Raw genomic sequence first — 24,699 nt, forward strand, 5'->3', positions numbered from 1 at the left:
GCGGCACCGGAGGGGCGGGCTCCTAAGGACATACATCTCAGGACTGACTCTCATCCTCTCCAGAGACTTTGAAGACCTGGCACCATCTTGGCACTCTCCTCCAGCCACCTCCAAAATGTTACTTATAGTTACTGTAACTATAGTGAATATTGTATTGCATGAAAGTAATATAATTCTGTCAACTGTAATGGAAAATAAAAAAACATTAAAAAATAATAATACTGTATTGTATATTTGAAAGTAGCTAGAAGAGTGGCTCTTGAAAGTTCCCATCACAAGAAAGAAATTGTAACTGTACGTGGGGATGGATGTTAAACTGGACTTACTGTGGCAATCGTTTTGCAACGTATACCTATATTGAGTCACTGCATTGTACACTTACGCTGAAAAAAATGTCAATTATGCCTCAATTAAAAAAAAATGTTTTTAAGTAATTTGTTTGAGCTGCACACTAGTTACTGAGGGTAGCAATGATCATACACACTCTGGTTGGTGAGCCTCAAGCAAGGATGAGCACTTTGCAGGTTTTCAGTAGGCCCTTCTTTTCATTTTTGCTCCAGGAAGAGTGCCTAGTCGTTTTGATATATACTGATGGAAGTTCTCAGCAGACCTCTGATGATGGCCTAAAGGAAAATATCTAATTTCATCTTCTGAAGCAAATTTCCATCAAGAGAATGGAGAGAAAATCTTTACTCGCCCAATACCTAAACTTTCAGTTTTATAGCAGACAGTAAAACTAATACAACTACAGTATTAAAATAATCCCTGACCAGAAAGCCAAGGTAACAATATATCATTCTTCTTCAGAGTTTAGGAAATAGAAAGCCCAATTTTATACCACAAAAATATTTGATATTTCATTCTTCCATTAGTTCTAAATTAACATAAAAAAAGCTTGCCAAGGATCCATAGGAAATTTATCTTCCAGGTAATGAAAGCCAAATAATATAAGCAACTACAAATAATACAAACAACACATTTATTTAGAAAAATAAACTGAAAATGCTGTTTGGTACATTATCCCATGAAGCATAGATAAATGGCTATAAAAAACTGTTATTATATGTCAAATACAAATTACAAATGATTTTTTTAAATTCAGAGAACAAATAGATGTTCAACACAAATGTTTAGTGTACAGTTCACTGTATTTGACTTCTTGGCTGTTAATGATATAAAATGATTTCATTAAAAAATTTGATCCCTTTTTCATTCATTTGACCACACTGATGCTTTTTTGTTATTATTCTATACTTATTATTTTAATCTGAGACAAATCTTTTTTTTTTTTTTAGGTAACTGATTTTTATAGAAGAGAAAGCAATGTCTGCAGAACTCTTAAGTGTTTCCTTTTTGGACTCCTACAAGAAACTGCTTGTTGTGGTCTCAAAACTCATGGGACCATCTGTGCAAATAACAGCACACATCATTACCCTGAATGGAAGTGACAGTGCAAATATTAGAAGTGCATTGAGAAATAATCAGTAAGACTGACTTCCCCCCTCTCTCAAACAATATGGAGTGAAGGACTGAATGCAGAAACATTTCAAGCAATTGACAATAATGCTGTTATTCCATTATGGCTTTAAGGGTATACACAAGATGGCAAACATCCTCTCTGCAAACAGCAACATTCTGTCCTAATACTACTGTTCATTGCCGCAATGCTCCTCTGTTTGTTCAGTTTATTTTTGTCTACATATTTATTTTGAAATGCTGAGTAATTCTGACTAGAGATATTTCCTATCTCTATTTTACCTTCCCAAATGATAAATCAATTGATAATAATTTACTAGCTTAACTGCCGAATATACATTTTCATGGGTTCACATCTGGAAATATTTATTTTCATGGTGAAGGAAAATGAGTTTTGTTTGGTTTCTGTTTTTTGTTGGCTGAATTGTTTAGTCCTTTTCATATATATATTAAATCTTCTTGATAATTTCTGAGTGAAGAGATTTAAGGCTGTGGCTTTTTTTCACCCCTAGGGCTCTGCTCATGGCTGTCAGACTAGAGGCAGATGATTTTATGCAGACCATATCAGTAATCACTTGTGCTCCAAAGTTGAGGGAATTTGCTGCTCTGAGATGGACAAGTTCCTGGTTATTTCAAAATTACATCTGGCCTCAAGAAGTCATAATGATGAATCTGAAGTGAGAAAAATGAGCTGACATGCCTCCAAATAAAGATTTCCTTCCAATCTGAAGGAGCTGTCAGAAGAAAACAAAAGACAAAAGATCAGTTTAAATAGTAAGTACAGTTTAACAAAAACACATAAAATGCATTAAGAATGAGGCAATCATTTGTTAATGCCTAATTTAAAATTACTTGAATTATCAAGAATTGCATTTTAAATGTCTAAACATATTGAAACATATATTCCCCTTAAATTTCATATATAAAAATGTGACAAGTCAGTCATCAAAATTTAGTAGTAGCATGCTTACATTTCAATTGAAAGATCTGTCTCTTTCATTAATCTCTTCCCATCTGCCCCATCCCAGAGATGTCAGTTTGTTCCATGCATTGATGTCTCTGTTTTGTTCGTCAGTTTATGTTCATTAAATTGTACATGTAAGTGAGATCATGTGATATGTGTCTTTCTCTGACTGGCTTATTTCACTCAGCATAAAATTCTCCAGGTTTACCCACGTTGTCTCAAAGGGTAAGAAATCCTTCTTTAACCCATGGACATAGACAGTAGTGTGGTGAAGGCCTTGGGTGGGGCAGGGGCTGGGAGGAGGAAGCTAAGGGAGGGGGAGGGAATTGGAGGACATCTGTAATACTGTTAACAATAAAATTAGTAACTGAATAAGAATTAATGTTCAAAATCTATCCCTGACAGTTTTTAAAACTTCAGGTAAATTTGTCCACCTGTAACTGTACTAAGTTCTCAAAGACTATTTATATAGAGCCTGAAAATATAAGAATATCTTGATATATTCTTTGGTATACATATATATCACTATTAAAATAGTTAATAAATCATTTTTAAGGTAGAGAGACTTCATTTAAAACAGCAAAAAAGCATTTAAAAACCACGTTGCGTAATGTTCTCTTTCACTGCATCCTATATAGTCTAAATGTATTATCAAACTGCCAAAAAGATATTCTTTTCCTTGATGCAGCAGAGCTGCCAAAGAAGTAGTCTGCCTTCATGAATACCTGCAATAATTAGCACCTTAAAATAAATTCTATCCATATTCCTATCCATATCCTAATTAATACATTTTTTTGGAAAATAGTAAGAAATAAAACCTAACCATAATCCTCACTCTGCCCACCCAACATCAAATATGCTTAGCACCACTTAATGTGCAGTGTGTCTATGGTCTTCTCTTTAAGTTATGATGTAAAAGATGTATGCAATGACTTACTAAAATAGGTCCAGAAATTTATTAAAATGAACCTGGTACCATAATTAATTGATTAGGAAATTATTAGAAAAGTCAGAGACAGAGAGTAGTGGCATTAAGTGCATTTTTAATCCCTTAAAGCCCATCTGAGAACCCCTGCTTTAACACTTTCATTTGGAGGTATGTAAATTCCAAATGCATTGTGTGCTTTCTTCAATAAAGAGACACAAACATACACATAGATGGCACAATAAAAAACAAACTGTGCAGCTACTGGACAAATTGTATATCACCAGATCATCACTAGCATATGTCAAGTTGCACGTTCAGTCTTTTATGAAATTCATAAATAAAGAATTGTTCTCTCTTTGTGGTTTTAATAAGAGTTCAAGAATTGTTCAGAGTCTTGTAAATGTTATTTTAATAATCCCTTTAAATTTTATCTGTTGCTGTTACCTCTTGAAATATGATTTAATTAGATTGCTAATCCAACTCATTCAGGAAATGCCAAGAGGTATTCTGTAGGGGAAATGTTGCTTCTTACAGTGTAAATTTTCTCCTTTACTTTTGCTAATATCATGGCAGAATTTTTCTTATCCCTTTTGAGGCAGTTGTTGACTGAGTTTTTCATCCTAACAATCCTGTCCTATAGTATTTAACTTAAAAAAGTAAAACTGTTAACAGATTCTTGTTTGATTTAAAAAAAAAAAGGAGTTTTGTACATTTTTACATCTATTTAAGATAAGAGCTAAAATTATTTATAAATATTTTCCTGTTCTAGTAATTTTTTTAGGTATCTCATAAAAGCAGTTATTTGCTTCACAGCCTTCAGCGACCAAACATTAAAAGCAGAGAATAAAATCTTCTAACCAGGAAATGTCTATATTGGCAGTTTGAATTCCAATATTGGGTGTTAATGAAATACATTTAAGTTTTACTTAGTTTTGAAAAATTTTACAGATATCCGGGCCTCTCCCTGCATGGTATCAGATATCCCATTCACCATAACCTCAGGCTAAATATTTTTTTTCCCCACTAAAGAAAAGCCCCAAATAATTTTTCATGTATAATTTGCTAACTTAAAAATTCATGAACTTCCATTATTATATATTGTTTATACTTTTGCCTCAAATATGGAGAAATGTAATACACCATCATCCCTATACAAATTAAATAAATGTACTCAGCATTGCAATAATGAGACATAAATCACCAAGATTCTGCATTAGCAACAATGAGTTGAAGTGCTTAGGGAATGCTCTCTGACTTATTCTTCAGATGGGTAGTTAATTACTTCATTCTATTTCAAAGGCCTTTGTTTAAAACTCATTAAAGTTTTCTTCACTTTTTGAATGGAATAGGTCAAAGTTTTTAAGCACTGCAAGGATCATTCTTTAATTTTGGTAAATTTTTCCAGACACAAATGTGATATACAAAATATGAATGATACCAGGTAATTTTTAGGCTTTGACTCATTAAATGTCAAGTCAGTTAATTTAGGTAAGTAGCATCTTTTTTTTTTTTTTTCCAAACTTGTCTTCCTCACCTTAAGAAGGAAGGTGCTATTGGAGCCTTTTATTGCAGTTACATAGTCAAAAACACAAGAGGCCCAACCCATGGATTAAAAACTCGAGTTTTATGGCCGGGCTTCCCCAGCCCTGGGCCAGGCCTGCGTGAGGAGAGATGGCCGCCCATAGAGATGGGGTGCCGGAGCTGCATGACTTTTGCCCTGCAGCTCTTCTCTCTGGGGTTTCTTTCCCTCTTTCACTCACATATAAAATCGCTTTCAAATTAAAAAAAAAAAAAGAAAAAAAAAAACTCGAGTTTTTCACAGCACAGGTGAGAGTGAAGTCCTGTGATTCTCCCACAATTCAGATTCCAGCATCGGGTGGAGACACTAAGTTGCACCCCTGAAAGGCATGGCCTTTGGACCTTCACCTAATGAAGGGTCCTTTGACCAAGTCCCTGGGCTGAGGCTGCCTCTCCACTGCCTCCCATTAACAAAGTGAACCAGGTATGTGCACGATGCACTAGGAAGCCCAGGTCTCTTCTGTGTGGCTCTCAGCTCGGTCCTCTCTCCAGGTCTGTCCTCAGGTTTAGGGGATACTTTTTTCAGGTAAGCAGTCTAGCTCTGGGCTGAGTGGCTGCTTGGGCACCAGGACGAAGACATCACAGGGACCTAGAGACGCAGTGGGGTAGTAGACCCTGAGACAGCCTGGCAGTGAGCAATGGCAGGGCATAGCCTGCAGAGAAGGTGCCGGGGAGGAAGGCAGTGGCGGTGGTGGCTGCATGCAGTCCAGGTAAGTGGAGAGGTCGCAGTGCTTGAAGCTGCCACCCTCCATGTCCTTGGTGTTGGGGTACAGCCCCCAGTAGTTGTCCTTGTCGGTGAGGTTGTGGCCGATGCTGTTCTGCCATTTTGGGGGGTTGTCGTGGCAGAAAGGTACTTGCTAGGTGATGACCTTGTCCGTGTGGCCCAGCATGAGGCTGAGCCCTGGCGCCTGGGTGATGGCCATGGCGATGAGAGCAATGTAGCTGCCGGGTGGCTTTCAGCCTCCTAGAGCTGTAAGCACAGTAAAACCTCGATATAACAGACTAATTTGAGTGAGGGGGTGTCCCTTAAAGCCAAAATTCCGTTCTATAATAAAGCAGGTTTTCCTAATGCATGTTAAAAAATTGACATATTAGTTAACTTGTTTTTACTTATGTAGATACATCTGTGTAATTAAAATTAAGTATGTATGGAAAGTTAATTTCACCAAAAGTTTTCTATGTGTATTGACACCATTGTAATTAACCGAATTATTAATTAATTAACAGAAAAGGAGCAAAGGGAAAGCCAGATTATATAGGCATGCCATTTATACAGCTTTGCCAGAAAACTGCAGTTTATCACTCTCCAAGTCAGTTCCCCAGAGATCCTGGGGGAAGGTGCCGGGGTCCAGCCCCAGCAGGTCCAGGGGTCCCCAAAGGCGTAGACGGAGTCGGCGAAGAAGGAATGACACGGAGACAGCGTTCAGTTGATCAGCATGGTTGGGTTCTCTTGCCTGGTTCTATTTCCAGGTTCTATAGGTTCTCCTGCCAATCTCCGCAGTCAGGTTCAGTCCAGGATCCCTTGCCATGTTCTCCCGCTAGGCTCTGTCTCTAGGCTCCGAGGCCAGTCCCTCTCCAGGATCCTCCGGCATGCTCTCTCCAGCGAAGTTCTTCTGTCTCTAGGCTCCGTGTAGGTTCTGTCTTCTTGATTCTGTTCTAAGTTCTGAGTGTTTCTGTCTTGTTACAACTGTATTTATACCAGTTGATTCAATCCTATCAATCTCTATTACAAAGGTTAGGGCGTTTCTTATCTCCATTCCAGGGAGAAAAGATTATGTAGTTTAAGCATGATTGTTTGTAGTTAAAGGGATTAATTACCCGCCTGGCACTTAGTTGAGGGGTTTTATTCCCTCCCTAACTTCAGGGGAAAATCCCTACCTGGGGATTCAACCTTTCTCGGAGAGGTGACCTTGGTTAAAACACAGCGCCAAGAAGGTGAGCAAACATATTAAGAACCGTATGCCATATATGCCAGGTCCCTTGAAACAGCAAGCATGGACCGGCTCCCGGCAGGAAGGGACTAGACAAAGAAAGAATAGATGCATGACCAGTAAGGTCTAAACGACTCAGAGAGGGTGCTTGTTTATTCGTCATACCTGGGAACAGGGCATTGGCCAAGATGGAGTGCCCATTCAATCTGCAAAGATTCAAAATCTGAGACACATAAGCTCTTGAACAAAGAAAGTCCCCTCTCTTGGCTCTCTTGTACACTGTGCTCCTGGCTCTCTTGCTGCAGGGGGCATGCTCCCCTGCATTCGCCCACATGGCTCATGGCCACGTAGACCCCACACAATGGACTGATGGATTGCAATTGGCCTGCTGCTCTGCCAAACTGAGCTCCACCGTGGAAGGGAAACTCTGGACACTGGCTTTGCTTTTAACTCTGCTGAATCCCCAGCAGCACATTTTCCAGAACTGGTTTAAGGAAAATGGGACCTTGGAAATGCAGGGATAAAACTCCACACAAATAAAAATCACTCATTCTACTGTCAAGTCTTAGAAAATTCTTTTTCGCAAGATATTGTAAGAACCCCACACCCACTAACAATGGAGAAATTCCAACTGTGCAATTCTCCAATAACAATATTACTGTAATTTTAAATGTATACTGAATAGACTAGTAAATGCATACATTTACCAGTCACCAAATGTACACGCCTGGGACATGGCTTAGCACACATCAGAACATGGGACCACACGTGTTAAAACTGTTGCAGAAAGTCACACCACATGACAAAAGAACCAATTACCATTCGCCATGCAGTGTGTCATGTGCTTATCATTCGCCAAACATTATTTACTAGTGGTGACTCTTGGAATTAAATATGTAGACTATAGTTGTAAATATGTAATATCTATTTATGTCAATGAAATTAGTACAGTGTTTTTTTCCCAACATATGCTATTCACTAAAATTTGTTAAAAATAACAGTGGATTAATAACAAAAAAAACCCTGTTAATTTAATTATAAGCAAATCTTGGTAAAATTCTCTTAAAATTAATAGGGTGTTAATTTTCACATGTGACCCATGGACCAGAAATTTTGTCTGTTAAGTCTGAAGTCCATTAAATTGAGGCCCGCAAAATCGAGGGTTTACTGTAGCATCTTAAGTGATTAAGAACATTTCTTCACAGATAGGGCAGCATGATTTTAAAATGTCAAGACAGCAAGCAAAGCTAAGGAAAAGCTAAAAATATTACTAAAAGTTTGTCCAAACATAAGAATTTCACAATTCTATATTTATTTGGAACTTAGTGTAATTTTTATAATTCTCTTCATCATAATCTATATTTATTAAGTATAAATATATAAAGTTTTACATATGAGTTATATAGTACTAAAATATATTTTATAAAACAAATACTTATATACTAGTGATCCAGGACAAGGATTCGTGCACATTGAAAGGAAATTAATTAGAAGGTGACCAGCAGGATGGGACTGGGCAAGACAGGCCGGACACACCCTGGAGCCAACCTCCAGCAGTCCCTCCCCGGCTGGCTGCACCTGGGTTGGCACCTTGGCTCCAAAGGCATCTGCGGAGTTGCCGGGGTCCAACCCCAGCGGGTCCAGGGGTCCCCAAAGGTGTGGACGGAGTCGGCGAAGAAGGAATGGTCTCGATCTCCAGAGAGGTTCTGCTTCGGATCTCCAGCGAGGTTCTGTAGCCATGTTCCCTCGCTAGGTTCTCCAGCCAGGTTCTGTCCAGGCTCTCCAGTCAGGTTCAGTGTCCAGGTTCCAGTCAGGTTCTCCTGCCAATCTCTGTAGTCAGGTTCAGTCCAGGATCCCTTGCCATGTTCTCCCGCTAGGCTCTGTCTCTAGGCTCCGAGGCCAGTCCCTCTCCAGGATCCTCCGGCATGCTCTCTCCAGCGAAGTTCTTCTGTCTCTAGGCTCCGTGTAGGTTCTGTCTTCTTGATTCTGTTCTAAGTTCTGAGTGTTTCTGTCTTGTTACAACTGTATTTATACCAGTTGATTCAATCCTATCAATCTCTATTACAAAGGTTAGGGCGTTTCTTATCTCCATTCCAGGGAGAAAAGATTATGTAGTTTAAGCATGATTGTTTGTAGTTAAAGGGATTAATTACCCGCCTGGCACTTAGTTGAGGGGTTTTATTCCCTCCCTAACTTCAGGGGAAAATCCCTACCTGGGGATTCAACCCTTCTCGGAGAGGTGACCTTGGCTAAAACACAGCGCCAAGAAGGTGAGCAAACATATCAAGAACCGTATGCCATATATGCCAGGTCCCTTGAAACAGCAAGGATGGACCGGCTCCCGGCACGGAGTGAGTGGGGTCCCTCCGGCAGGTGGGGTCCATTGGCCTGGCCTGCGGGGATCAGGCTGAAACCGGCTCTCCGACATCCCCCGAGGGGTCCCAGAAGGTGGAGAAGGCACTCGGCAAAGTTGTTGTCATGGGTGTGGAATGCAAACGCAAGTGTGCAGTAAACCAGATTTGGGCCAACAGTGCCCCAGCAACAACATAACCCATGGCCAAAGGTGGAATCACGAGGCCCCATGAGGAATCAGACTCCCTCCTCTCGGGTGTCAGGGTGCATCACCAGAGAACTGCTGCTGCCAAGTCACTGCAGCTCGGCAACCCCTGTGTTGAGCGTCTTCCCTCTGGTGGTCAGTGTGCGTCTTAGCAACGGGTCGGACAGAGAAAGGGACACTTAGCATATTAGCCTTTTATATATAGAGATAAATATGTATTATATATGTATATATAATTTAAAATATTGTAACTATGAAACAGTGTATCATGTGTCTTATGTTTGCTGCATTTAAGAAGTAGTAAGTATGAAGAGAACAAAATCATTACCAAAAAAAAAATCTGTCTTATTCCCTCTGTTAAATTAATAGCAGCAAGAAGTTTCCACTTAATTAGGTTAAATGAAAATGTATGGAATATTTACTATAAGCCAGGCATTATGCCAAGCATGGAAAATATATAAATAAAAAGTTACATTTCTATTACATCTAAATACAAAGTTAAATATTTCACATTCTATTTGTCATATAAAGCTATGAAGTAGATATTCTTATCATTCTCCAGGTAAGGAAATTCTGGCACTGATTAGATTGCACTATGACCTGCAAGCCATATTTGCTATACTTACACCAACCATTGGGTATAATGAGATGAATATTTGGGACAAATAGTATGACCCACATAGACTAAATTATTTACTATTCTGTCCATTTACAGAAAAGGTTGTCAATCCTGTTTGAATCGAACTTACTTATTATAATATTAATTATGACTCTATTTTCCCAAATGGATTGTGGATCATCTCAATAGCATTTATTAAATTATCTATATTTTGCTATGCTTTGACATGCTATTCTTTTTAAAAATATGTTTTTATTTATTTCAGTGAGGAAGGGAAGAGAGAGAGAGAGAGAAACATCAATAATGAGAATCATTGATCAGCTGCCTCCTGCACGCCCCCCTATTGGGGATCAAGCTCACAACCCAGGCATGTGCCCTGACTGGGAATCAAACCATGACCTCCTTGTTCATAGATCGACACTCAACCACTAAGCAACACCAGCCAAGCTGACATACCATTCTTTTGTAATAATTCACATACATAAATGATTGTAATTTGGATGCTAGTCATTCATTTCAGAGTGGTTGTTTTTAGCAAAATTTTAAAATTCCATGGACTAGCATTGAATTGATAGATTAACTGAGGCAAGTTGGCATCTGTGCAATATTAAATATTCATATCAGAAACATTTTTATTCTTTTTTCAGTTTTTTTAAAATTGGATATTGCCGGGAGCCGGTCCATCCTTGCTGTTTCAAGGGACCTGGCATATATGGCATACTGTTCTTAATATGTTTGCTCACCTTCTTGGCGCTGTGTTTTAACCAAGGTCACCTCTCCAAGAAAGGTTGTTTCCCCACGTAGGAATTTTTCCCTGAAGTCAGGGAGGGGATGAAACTCCTTAACTAAGTGCCAGGCGGGTAGTTAATCACTACAAACAATCATGCTACATAATCTTTACTCCCTGGAATGGAGATAAGAAACGCCCTAACCTTTGGAATAGAAATTGACAGGATTAAAATCAACTGGTATAAATACAGATGTAACAAGACAGCAAGAGACAGAACTTATAAGACAGAACTTCAGACACAGAATTTAGGAGACAGGGCTTGGAAGACAGGACCAAGAGAGACAGAGCCTAGGCACAGAACCTACACAGAACGTTCTCTAGGGACAGAAGAACTTCGCTGGCGAGAGCATGCCGGAGGATCCTGGACAGGGACTGGCCTCGGAGCCTGGAGGCGGAGGCGGAGCCTGGCGAGAGAGCATGGCAGGGGATCCTGGACTGAACCTGACTGCGGAGATTGGCAGGAGAGCCTGACTAGAACCTGGTGACTGGACCTGCCTGGAGAACCTGGACAGAACCTGGCTGGAGATCCTAAGCAGAACCTCTCTGGAGATCGAGACCAGAACTTGGCTGGAGATCCTGGCTAGGCTGCTGATCAACTGAACGCTGTCTCCGTGTCATTCCTTCTTCGCCGACTCCGTCCACGCCTTTGGGGACCCCTGGACCCGCTGGGGTTGGACCCCAGCAGGATATATAGCTGTCATTTTTAATTTTATTGTGTTAGAATAAGGCCTGTTTGGTAAGCCAAATTCCCAAATATTCCCAAATATTAGTGTTTTCTAATGTGAATAGAGGGATAGCAAAAACACTTCCCTGTGAAAAGAAAAATGACCAAAGTTAACTTTCTAGCTGTTTCTATGGAAACCTGGTACTGGTAGAATGTCAGCTGTATTACTATCTAACTTCGTTTATGATAAAAATAAATCCTGATTCGTAAACTGCATCTGGTCTAGCAAGACTGTGAATGACTATAAATATCTCCTGGGATTTCTGAGGGTGGTAACTGGTCATATTCTTTCCTATTTGGGACATGGGAAGTGTTAGCCAGGGTTGGGACATGGGAAGTGTTAGCCAGGGTTGGTCCCTCATCTGCCCATGATCTCAAATTCTCACACCTGAGCTGTCACTTTGCAGGATTGGAGAAAGACTTTATCCTTGACACTTATGGAAACTCATGTCAGAGAATTACTTGATACTGCCCTACAGGTATGCTTTGTTTACTGTATTATTCTAATGAAATCATTGTCAAATGAGCTTTATGGGGGTACTACTGTGAGATGGGTTGTCAAGTTGAACTGAAAACTACTAAGAGTGTTAGTAGTGTCATACATATGGAGATTCTCTTTCATTTGTGTATTATTGTCTTCATATTCTGTCATGTGTAGAGGACTGAACAGTCTGAAGGAGGTACAGGGGAAGACTGTATACCTCCCCCAACTTTTTATAGGGCTTGAAGATGCAACGCACACCAGAATCCTCTCTGAATGGTGCCCCGGATACTCCTGTCTTGGTTATTATATTCTTGCAACAAGGAAGTATGAAAAGAGGATTTTGAATAATAGACTTAGTACCACTGCTTTAGAAAGAATTAATATTAAACAAAATCATTCAGTGGAAGAAGTTGGGCAGAGTTTCCCCCAGACATGCAAAAAAAAAGTTTCAATGAGTTTTCACTGATAAAAATGACATTTAAAAGATAGGTAGACAATGTGTTATCAGCTAGAAAGAGAATGTAAATGAGGCATTCTAGATAGACAAATAAAAACACCTAGGTCATTTTTTAATAGCATTGTGTGTATTTACTCTTGCCCATTTAGTATGTTTTATATTCAGACCATGTATTGGTTCCAAGTTATATGAAGTTTAATTGTTTTAATTAGTGTATAGATATGTACAGAATTTAATGCATATAATTAAATTAGGAAAAGATAGTTATGTGTGCACTTCCTTGTAATCTTTAAATTCTATTAAATATCTAGCTATTTTGGAAAGTCATTTTATTTCATGCTTCACAAACTATGAATATTGAGAAAATCACCTTGAAAATGATTATTTTAATATGAGTAAAATTAAATTGCTAGCTCTAACATTGTGTTCCAAGTTGACACAACTAATTCCTTCTCGTGAATTATCTATGAAATATTGCAAAATATAAGTGAGATTCTCTTATAGCTTCCCTGCTTTCCTGAGCCCAGCAGCAGTGTAGGACCAACCTACACATCCATGAGGAAGACATACTAACCAAATGTGTAGGTAGTGCTTGACGTATTGAGGCTAGATAATTAGTAAATGTACATGTGTCTGATACAGCAGCAGTTTAGAGAGATGATATTTAAGTCTTTCAAGCCAGATGGTCATTCTCTATAATAAATTCCTGACACCCTGAAATATCACTCACCTCAGAATGCCCTTCTTATCTGAGCTAGCACATCAATGACATTCAATAACATTAGTTCCAAATTACCAAGGACAGCTACAAAATTTATAGAGTTCAGTGAAAAATGAAATGCAGGGCCCTTGCTCAAAAAGCAGGAAAAGAGCTTTGTTTTTTCTTACTCGCTCTCTCTGTTTTTGTATTTGCTATTTAATGTCATGCTCCTTCTGGCTGAGTGAAGACCCCTATAAACCCTGGAGGTTTGCCTTGCAATTCAGAGCACATCACATGGCTGCCAGCACTTTGTCCCCCCCCCCCCCCCCCCGGAGACAGGACAGCAATGATCTCTGGGTATGGGAGGGGAAGTGGGTGGTGAATGTAGTACCATGCCTGACAAGAAGCTTCAAGCCTCCAACATGTTCTCTACTTTTCTATTGGACTTCATTTATAAAATGCAAATTCAAAGATAAAAGTATCAAGACAGTGACTGCATATCATTAAACCGGAAGTGTAGGGGTCTATTTATGGGTAAGGAGGTGGTGCTTCTAAAGACAGGGCTTGCTCGGTGCAGCTGCAATGGTCACAAGCCTATGAAGCTGACCCTGCAAGTCTGCCCCACTACAAGCCTTTAAAATTCAAAACAACAACCAAATATCCAGCTATGCCTAATCCTCTGCTCTGCTGTGTTTGGTTTTTCATTCAATAGTAACTAAAAATGCATATAAAATGTAAGGAGTAACGTAAAAATCAGTTTAAGGAGTGCCAAATTTTTATAAGTTAAACATGTCCACTTAAGATTTTGACACTATAGCATAGAAAAAAAATAATTGTTCATCTACTGTGTATCTGGCCCTAAAAACTTTACCCTTCAAAGTAAGGGCCTTGTTTGTAAAGTCCAACTAGATACTTTGTTAGCATAGTAGCATAGGTAGCTAATTAGTATTACAAAGTAAGGGAGCAAATGGAATCAGACATTAGACCTAAAAACTAGGGAGCTAAATCAGACATTAGCCTGCCTCACTAGGAAGCTGCAGCATTCACAGGCTCCCGGAAGACCAGCTACATCCTCTGCTCTCAGGATGTAATCCTCTGCCAACCCTGGAGTGGGCAGGAAGAATAGCCCTGGGGAACAACCGGACTGGTACCTGGATTTTCCAGAGAAGCAGGGGGGAAATTCCTTTGCTAGGCACATGCACAGTAGAAACCAGATGACACGGCAGAACTTTGGGGCATACACAGTAGGAGCCACAATGGCAACAAAAAGGGGTGGAGTATAGTCTGACAAAATTGGAAAAGTAGGTAATCAGATTGGATGAGGGCCTGGAACCCTGGAAGGTCCAAGAAGGCGACTGGTTAGGAGGAGAGCCCAGCATAAGCCTGGGTAAACCTTGAGGGCATATTATTTCCCTTCAACTCAATAAATGTTGCCACTAGGCTTAAACTTTCCCCGTACACGTGCCCTTTGAAATTCCTTTCTCACGACATTGCAAGAACCAACCCATTTTCACTGGCAATAACTTGACAAATGAATTTGTTGAAATTCTCTAAGAAAATTAGTTAGAGACAATGATATACTAGTAGACGTTCTCTTGCTCATGGAACATCTGCATTCACAAAGCAAAAGACTATTCTATTATCTTAAACTGTATTGGTTTTTCTCTCCATATGTATATGTCCATGTAGAATCACAGCAGTTCGGAAAAGGGTGCTTTGCAGCTATTTTTGCCAATTAATTTAATTCAATTTAAATCAACTTGGTGACATAATAATAATAGAAATTACGTTTTTTGAACAATATTACAGTGAAGTTACTATGATGTGATAATTTTAAATATATTAACAATATATTTATAGTTACTTTAACATATGTATGTCACAAAAGACTATTTAGAAGCCTAGCTCAAACATGTTTTGGGATATTTTGTCAACTGTTTGAAAAAAATCTTATTATTGCTCTATAAATGTTACAATTAAATATCATAATTAAAGTCTTCCATAGGAAAGGAATAAATGATGTTAAAGAAGTAATATTTTTTTATCCTTTTAGATTTCAAGTTGAAATATTACCTTGAAGAATACTTTCTAGAAATCTTTTTCTACTGTTTATTATGGGCATAAATGAACCAATAAATTAGTCAAGATGGACACCAATCTTATGATTAAGTACAACTTCCAATCACTTGAAAAACATTCATTCCACAGGATACAGGCAGCATATGTTTGCTTACCTGCTTTATTCATTCATTCATTCATTCATTCAATCATTTATTCATCTAAATTGTGTGCAGTCTCATGGAACTTCTTTAGTATTGACTAATGCCAAACTCCTAATGTGGATTGATAAATTAACAAATATTTGCAAAATTCTTAATACAGTGCCTGGTGTGATATCATAATTTTGGAGTCTGGTACTCAAAATTGAATTCCATTCCACAATACTTATAAGGATCTGGATAAGAGAGTTTTGTTTTTAATCCTAACCTGGGGATATGTTTTTATTGATTTTAGAGAGAGGGGGCAGAGAGAGAGAAGATAAACACTGATTGGCTGCCTCCCAGGTGTACCCAAATGGCGATCAAACCTGCACCCTAGGTATGTGCCTTGACTGGAAATAAAACCTGCAACGTTTTGGTGTATGGGACAATACTGCAACCAACTATGCCACCTGGCCAGGCTGGACAAAATAGTTTTTCATACTCAGTTTCCTCAACTATTAAAAAAAAAATGGGATAAACATTAATGTTTACTTTGCAAAGTTGATGGAGAAAGTAAATGAGAACATAGGTAAAAATGAGTTAACAGTGTATACTTTTACAGAGGCAGAAACATTGAACAAATACATTTTTTCCCTTTTGTGTAGATAATTCCACAAGAGTGCTGAACAAGCTACCTGAAAACCTAGTTCTTAGAAAAGAGTCCGAGGCTACTTGGTGCACACAGGAACTGCCATAATTCTCTGTCCCATCTCTCACAACCAAAGGAGGCCACAATAGTGGGTTTGCCAAGAAATAAAACCAGAATGAAAATAACCGTCTTGCCCTATTCCTTCTGTGGTTATTAATAATACTAGAGGCCCGGTGCACAGAAATTTGTGCACTCGGGGGGGAGGAGGGCCCCTCAGCCCGGCCTGTGCCCTCTCGCAGTCTGGGACCCCTCGGGAGATAATGACCTGCTGGCTTAGGCCTGCTCCCAGGTGGCAGAGGGCAGGCCCAATCCCTAGGTGCAGCCCCTGGTCGGGCTCAGAGCAGGGCCGATTGGGGAGTTGGGGGCACCGCCCCCTGTCATACACAGAGCAGGGCAATCAGGAGGTTGTGATTCCACCCTCAGTCACGCTCAGGGTAGGGCCGATTGGGGGGTTGGGGCACCATCCCCTGTCACACTCAAGGCAGGGTGGATGGGGAGGTTGCGGCTCCACCCCCTGTCACGCACAGAGCAGGGCTCATCAGGGGGTTGGGGCACAGCCCCCTGTCACAAACAGAGCAGGGCCCATCAGGGGGTTGGGGCGCCGCCCTCTATCACCCACAGAGCAGGGCACATCAGGGGGTTGGGGTGCCGCCACTCTCATACTCAGGGCAGGGCCGATGGGGAGGTTATGGCTCTACCCCATCACACACAGAGCAGGGCCCGTGGGGGGGGGGGGGGCGTTGGGGCGCCGCACCCTGTCACACACAGAGCAAGGCCAATCAGGGGATTGGGGCGCCACACCCTGTCACACACAGAGCCCCAGGGCGATCAGGGGGTTTGGGCGCTGCCCGCTGTCACGCTGATCCCAGTGCCGGGAGGCCTCGCGGCTCCCCTGATCCTGGTGCTGGGAGGCATATTACCCTTTTACTATATAGGGTAGAGGCCTGGTGCATGGGTGGGTCTGGCTGGTTTGCCCTGAAGTGTGTCCTGGATCAGGGTGGGCGTCCCCACTGGGGTGCCTGGGTGAGGGGATGGTGGCTGTTTGCAACTGGTCACACACACTTCAGGGTGGGGGGTCCCCACTGGGGTACCTGGCCAGCCTGGGTGAGGGGATTATGGCTGTTTGCAGCTGGTCACACACCCTACAGGGTGGGGGTCCCCACTGGGGTGCCTGGCCAATCTGGGTGAGGAGCTGAGGGCTGTTTTCAGGCTGGGGGTGACTGAAGCTCCCAACTGCTCCTTTTTTTTCTTTTTTTCTTTTATTCTGGGCCAGCTTTAGCTTTGAGGGTTGGCTCCAGCTCTTAGGCCTCAGCTGCTGAAAGTAGGTTTTTGGCCTTTGCTTACAATGTTGCGATCCTGCTGGCTGCAGGTTTCTGGGGTTTTGTTTACCTTCTATATTCGTTACAATGTTTTTTAAACTGCAGGCTCAGAGGCCTGCAGCGGCAGGCGGGGAACGTTGGAGCCCTCCGTCACTGAAGCAAGCAAGCCTCATGTTAGTTTCAAGCTGCCTGGCTGCCGGGCGCCATCTTGGCTGGCAGTTAATTTGCATATTGCCCTGATTAGCCAATGGGAAGGGTAGCGGTCGTACGCCAATTACCATGTTTCTCTTTTATTAGATAGGATTAGCATAGGTAATTTTGCAACCAATGAGTTATAAATACCTTTTAATATTTAATTATTTTCAGACAATATAGTGCACAGTGTAAAAATTACCAAAGGGTAAATGCTAAAGGAACCAATTTAGAAAAACAGTCACCAGGATACTTTGTGCTTTGATCCGTGAACCAAGGGAAGCACACTCAGTGAGCATATTTACTTCAGACTCTGAGGAAGTGGAGGCATTCAGCTACACAAAATGTGGATATTTACTTACCCTGCCTCCTCCTGTTACTCACTAATGTCATGAGGACCGTTTTGTCTTTTTGTTTGTTTGTTTTTATTTCTGAAAAAAATCTCTGCTTTAAGAATGTTTTCATTAGCTTAGGCCAACCAGGAATTTCAGTCATGCTAATGATCAAAAATTGTTTTCTCTAAAGCCAAAAATGGTTTTGAAAACTCTTTCTTCTAAATCTCTCTTCTTCCTGTCCCACCTTTTAATTTCCTTTTAATTAACTGATGTGTTGCTTAGAAAAACAGTTGCAGCCAGATTGGAGAGCGCTGTGAAATGAATGGTTGTGATATTTATCCCTCCTTTTGGCAAAACTCCTTTGTGTAACTGCATTAAAACCTGCTGAACCTGATGTTAACAGGAGCACCAGCACGTTCTACTCAGTTCCATTGCAAATGAGGCATGCTAGAGAATGGCATTATTTTTTCATGATGGAATTAGGGTACCTTCATCAAAACAAAATCAAAATGTTAACACTCCTCCCTCATTTAAACATTTTTGTCAAGCCACATTCATTTTAGGTTCTTAACTATTACATGAAACAAGTGATAACAATATTCCTCCTTTTAATAACTGATGTTATCCAACAATTAAACTCTGAAGACAAGCCATAAAATGCTCTCATATTTATGAAATGGCATTCCTTTCTTCCTCTAGAGATTTTAAACAAATGATAGGAAAAGAAATCAGAGATTCTCTGGTGTTATTAAGGTCTCTGAAGCTACTGGTCTTGGAAAAATATCTAGCAGCTTATGCCAAGAGGTCATCTCCATTCTTCATTTCCTTTTTAAAAACATTTTACTCAAAAGGAATTAGAAGTAAAGCAAAATAGAATATATTCCACTTAAAATTTATTTTTCTTCTAAAATGCTTTGCTTTTTTAGGCATACATGACTGAATATTGTAAGCTCTGGGAGAGAAAAAAAATACCTTGCATCAACTACAAGAGTGGTGTTTCTGGAAAGTCTTTGTAAAAAGCAACATACAGAATGTCTCCTAATAAATTTTGTATATTAGCCCCTCAGATGTATCATTGGCAAGTATCTTCTCCCATTCAGTAGGTTGTATTTTTATTTCGATGGTTTCCTTTGCTGTGCAAAATGTTTTAATTTGATGTTGTCCCATTTGTTTATTTTTTTCCTGTGTTTCTCTTGTTCAGGGAGATGTATCAAAAAAATCACTATGAGAACTCTCAAAGAGTTTACTGCCTATGTTTTCTTCTATAAGTTTATGGTTTTGAGTCTTATATTTAAGTTTTAACACTTTGTAAAATATATGATTACCTAACCACTATGCTATACACCTGAAGCTAATACAAAATAATATTGAATGTAAACTGCAATTGTTAATTGATTTTTGAGAGAGAGAAAAACATTGATTTGTGTTCCAGGTATTTATGCATTCATTGGTTGCTTCTTGTATGTTCCCTAATGGGAGATTAAACCCACAACCTTGGCATACCTAACCAACTGAGCTACCAAGCCAGGGCCTAAACAGTAACTTAAAAATAAAAAAGAGGGTCTTAAAATGGTTCTGTTTTACTTGAAGAGAGTAAGATAATTCTGCAAGTGTCTAGGATATTTTTACTTACCCTTAGAATGGATCAATTTCCTAACAACTACTTTCCTTCAATTTTGCCACCATTATGGCTAGAAAATGTGAGTATCCATATGGATACATCCACATTGCCAACAGAAAGGAGAATACCCTTATAATCAGGCATATAATGGAATGATGAGTAATTTTTACTGTCATTAAACTTGAAATTAATCAGAGGGAGGTCCTAGGTACCCTAACATTCTTTATTATGATACTAGAGGTCCGGTGCATGAAATTCAGGCACTGGGGGGGGGTGGTTGTCCCTCAGCCCAGCCTGCACCCTCTCCAATCTGGGACCCCTCAGGCCTAAACCGGCAGTCAGACATCCCTCTCACAATCTGGGACTGCTGGCTCCTAACCGCATGCCTGCCTGCCTGCCTGCCTGATTGCCCCTAACTACTTCTGCCTGCCAGCCTGATCACCCCCTAATCAATCCCATCAGCCTGATCAATGCCTAACTGCTCCCCTGCCAGCCCAATTGCCCCCAACTATCCTCCCCTGCTGGCCCGATCACCCCTAACTGCCCTCCCCTGCTGGCCCTGTCACCCCCAACTGCCCTCCCCTGTAGGCCTGGTCCCCCTCAACTGCCCTCCCCTGCTGGCCCAGTCGCCCCTAACTGCCCTCCCCAGCTGGCCTGGTCACCCCTGACTGCTCTCCCCTGCTGGCCTGATCGCCCACAATTGCCCTCCCCTGCCGGCCATCTTGTGGTGGCCATCTTTTGAGCATATGGGGACAGCCATGTTGTGCGAGGGTGTGACAGCCAATTTGCATATAACCTCTTTATTATATAGGATGTCTCAAATACAATCCAATGACATATCACTTTAACGCCTAAAGAAGTAAACTACACTAGCAAAGCATCACCATGTTATTATATTCAGAATCCAGTAACTTCTTCAATAATGGCTAAACCAAAAATAGTCTCAGTGTCTGGCTCTCAAGGTACTTTTCATTCAGGTGTGTTTTCCAATATACTATGAATATATGTATTTATGTATGTATACAAACACACATATACAGATAGTTACATATAGAAATGATTACAGATATGTGTATGAACACACACACATATTGCTTTGTGTTTTTATTTGAGGTAGCATAAAAGCAATGCTATCTCAGTAGTAATTAGCACATATAGTGCCCTGATCTTGGTTTGTGATAAAAGGAACCAGGAATTCTTGGAAAATGGCTGATTCTAAGACTGGAACAGGTAATGTACAGATGATCTTGGAGCATCTTGTCACACCAGAAAGTAAGGAAGTACACACACACACAAACACATTGATAAGAGCCTGTCAATGGGACACAGGAGCCAAATGAAATAACTCCAATGGCCAAAGGTAGAACAGTGCACAGTCTGGGTCACAAAGTAAAGTAGCAGTAGGTTATAACCCAAAGTATAAATTAAACTTCCTTGAGTTTGTACTAATATAAGTAAATGTTTGAATAAATAAATAAGTCGGGGAGTAGAGGCAACTCTCCCATGAGGATAATTCCAAATAATTAAATACCGGGAGCAGGAGCATTACTTACAACTTCTGAAGTGTGAGAGGTACACAGTGACATTCTTCTGAAGAGTATAGTAGGAAAGGGGGGTTAAAAGGAGCGGAGTTACACTGGAGACACCTGACAGATCTTTATCCAAGTGTTCAAGGTCAATATCAACAGCGATATATCATGTTGACGAAAATGGCACTTTCTCCTGTGTTCTTCCTCCCCAAACCTCATAACCACAGTCTAGTCATGTGAAAAAAACCAGACAAATGTCAACAGCGGAACATTCTGAAAAATATCTGAACATTATTCCTCAGAACTGTCACAGTCATCAAAAACTAAGTCTGTGAAACCGCGGCTGCCAAAAGCAATCTAAAGACACATGATAACTAGGTAATATGGGATGCTGGAACAGAAAAGAGACATGAAGTGAAACCACGGAACCCTAGATAAAATATGGTGTATCAGTCCGCTAGGGCTCCTGTAAAAGCACCACAAACTGGGTGGCTTGAAAAACAAACAATTACTTTCTCATAGCTCTGGAGGCTTAGATCTCAGTCCAAAAGTAAAGTGCTGGTGGGATTGTTTCCTTTTGCAGGCTCTGAGAAAGAATCTATTCCGTGACTCTCCTGGCCTCTGGTAGTTTGCTGGCAATCTTTGGTGTTTCTTGGCTTAATGAAGCATCAACCCAGTCTTTGCCTTCATCTTCACATGATGTTTTTCCTGTGAACATGCCTGGATTCAAATTTTTCCTTTTTCTTATTAAGAATATTAGTTGTATTGGATTAGGGTCCACCCTAAAAACCTCATTTTAACTTGGTTGTCTCTTTAAAGACTCTTATCTCCAAATATAGGAGAAATATACATATGTATATTTGAGAGAGATTGAAAAAAATATACAATAATATGCAGGTTTTCAAGGACTTATCTAATATCCAATTTAATTTAGAGATATAGTTATATATTGAAATTTAAAGTGATGATTTTCTTCCATGTGTTCAATTTAATTATTGCCTTTCCCTTATGGCATAGCTTTGTAAACAGAATATGCATGTGGTATTTAAAATTTCAACAATGTGGTATGTGGTAGATTGTATTTCACTCCCTCTGATGAATAAGTCCCCTTAGTATTTAAAAGTTTGGAGGCATCATGCACATAACCAGTGGTTTAGTAATATAACAGAAATGGGAAATTTAAGCAAAATGTTCCATGCTTTTTTAAAGATGAAAAATAAATATCCTCATGTGTTTCTTTCTCAGAGCCAAAACCAATTACTGACTAATTTTGAAACTGCTTTCTAAACAAACTATAATTATTACACCTAGGAATTACAGGTAATAATGGCTTTAATGTTTCATGTCTATTTTCTAGAAAAATCTAAGTGGGCTTTAATGTGTACAAATTATTGCTAATTGAAAATACCTTTCTAGTTTTATTAATAATTTCTTCAAATTTTCTCTCATAGGAAATTTACTGCAATGCCTCAGTCAGAACACTTAAATGACCTAAACCCTAATTTTGTTTTCTACACTTTCATTTTCTTTTTTTCTCCCCTTGATTTTTAGAGAGCATGGAAGAGAGGAAGGGAAAGAGAGAGAGAGAAAGAGAGAGAGAGAGATGTGAGAGAGACACACCATTGGTTGCTCCTTCATGCAACACATGACCAGGGCTAGGGAATGAATCTGCATCCCAGGTACATGACCTTGACCAGGAATTGAAGTGCAACCCTTTGGCTCTAACCATTGGCTCTAACCATTGAGCACACTGGCCGTTTTTTATTGTTGTTCATTATATGTAAAGAGAAAAGAAAATGTAGGAAGTAAAATAATATACCCTTAAAAGGTACTTCCTACAGGAAGTTTCTGGGTCAACATATGCTAGTGGGTGTTTTTGTGTGTATGAACTTACAATTTGCTCTGCTTTATTTCTTTGTACTTCAGATTTTTCTATCAGCTCCATAGAAAGAGAAAAGCTAGAATAGAAAATCAAAACAATAAGAAAATCATAGGTGGTTTGCTTTGTCTGCTAGCAGACAGATTTACTTTGGCTTATGAAATCATTTCAACATTGGTTTTGGAAAAGATTATCAAAGAGAAATTTTACAGTGTACTTATTTGAAAAGTCTACCTCTCATAGGTCATTGTGTTTAGTCTGATTTTGATCATCCTGGTTTAGTAAATGAAAACTATTTATTGGGATACTGGTTTATTTATGTTAACTCTTTAGCTACATTTAACATTTATAAAGTGTCCTATTTGCATATCTATTCACTTCAGAAATGTAGAATTTTAAATTTGATGTGACTCAATATTAATGTTTCTTAATTTTGATGGGGAAAGCAGAAGGAACTGCATATCCATAGATAATGCTGAAAGATTTGTTTTTTTTCCTATGTCATATTACACACTTTATTTTTGCTATTTCATGGTTGTCTTTTTATATGTCTTTTTGTTGTGAAACATATCCTGGCAGGAGGCATAAGCTTCCACCAAAATTTGATTTTTATCAATGAAATATTTTTTTACTTATGTTGTTTATGCTTTTTTTGTTGGCTTGCTTTGTATTATTTTTCCTTTGATAAGCAATAAAACTAAATGATTTTATATGTAATAAAACATAACTTCACAATTATTCTCTGTAATTAGCATCTAGTAGAGTTTGAGGTTTTTTTGATTTAAGAACTGCTATGATGGTGTGACTCAGGGCTGTCACTTACAAATGTAAGGCCAGACACAAACATATTCCTAAGACCTCCTCTCAGGGAATTATACTTCGAACTTTACTCCCAAGGAAACTACTAATAATGTTAGAGCAGTGATACTGCCCTTTAAATCTAAGAGATTTTAGCTCAGAAAATGTCTCCAATGCCCATATTAGGGTGAATGCAGACACAAGTTTCCTTGTCAGTGTAATAGGATATAATAATAACTTACTTGATTTGTTGTAACTTGGTGGGATATCAATTTAAAAAACAACAACACATGGCAGATAGAGGTAATGACCTTTCTTTTGGAGAGGCAGTACAGGTAAATTACAACTTAAATCAGACACATGTGTTTTAAATGTTTTACTTTTTGCAAAATCCATTATTTTCTCAAATTGTTTCACTTCACTGAACTTAAGTTTCCTAGGCTATGTGGGAGTGCTCAACACTGTGAATACTCTTGCTGTAGTATTTTTTTCCTTTGGTGCATCAACTTTTCTAGTCAAATATTAATTGTATTCAATAGGTTGTTACACAGTGGTTCTCAACCTTCTGGCCCTTTAAATACAGTTCCTCATGCTGTGACCCAACCATAAAATTATTTTCGTTGCTACTTCATAACTGTAATGTTGCTACTGTTATGAATCGTAATGTAAATATCTGATATGCAGGATGGTCTTAGGCGACCCCTGTGAAAGGGTCGTTCGACAGCCAAAGGGGTCGCGACCCACAGGTTGAGACCCACTGCGAGAGATAGGGTTTGTTAGGAAAGTTTTATTTTTTTAAATGCGTCTTTATTGATTTCAGAGAGGGAGGGAGAGGGGACAGAAACATTACTGATGAGATAGAACCATCGATCAGCTGTCTCCTGCACACCTCCTACTGGGGATCAAGC

The 24,699-nt window shown here is 39.6% G+C and overlaps 1 protein-coding gene across 5 annotated transcripts in view; it reads right to left on the minus strand.

Annotated features, from left to right (window-relative positions):
• Window positions 1-956: 956 nt before the first annotated feature.
• The window catches only part of PRR16 (proline rich 16), a 244,072-nt gene continuing 220,329 nt past the window's right edge, over window positions 957-24,699 (minus strand). For 4 of the 5 annotated variants that reach the window (XR_009452588.1, XR_009452590.1, XR_009452591.1 and 1 more), the window contains one exon: window positions 957-2,210. The gene's annotated coding sequence lies outside the window, so the exon portion shown is untranslated. Of the gene's footprint in view, window positions 2,211-5,175; window positions 5,917-24,699 lie in introns of those variants that run through there. The other variant, XR_009452589.1, reaches the window with a different exon arrangement.

The sequence above is a fragment of the Myotis daubentonii genome, chromosome 4 (assembly GCF_963259705.1).
Source record: "Myotis daubentonii chromosome 4, mMyoDau2.1, whole genome shotgun sequence".
In the NCBI taxonomy this organism is placed as follows: Eukaryota; Metazoa; Chordata; class Mammalia; order Chiroptera; family Vespertilionidae; genus Myotis; species Myotis daubentonii.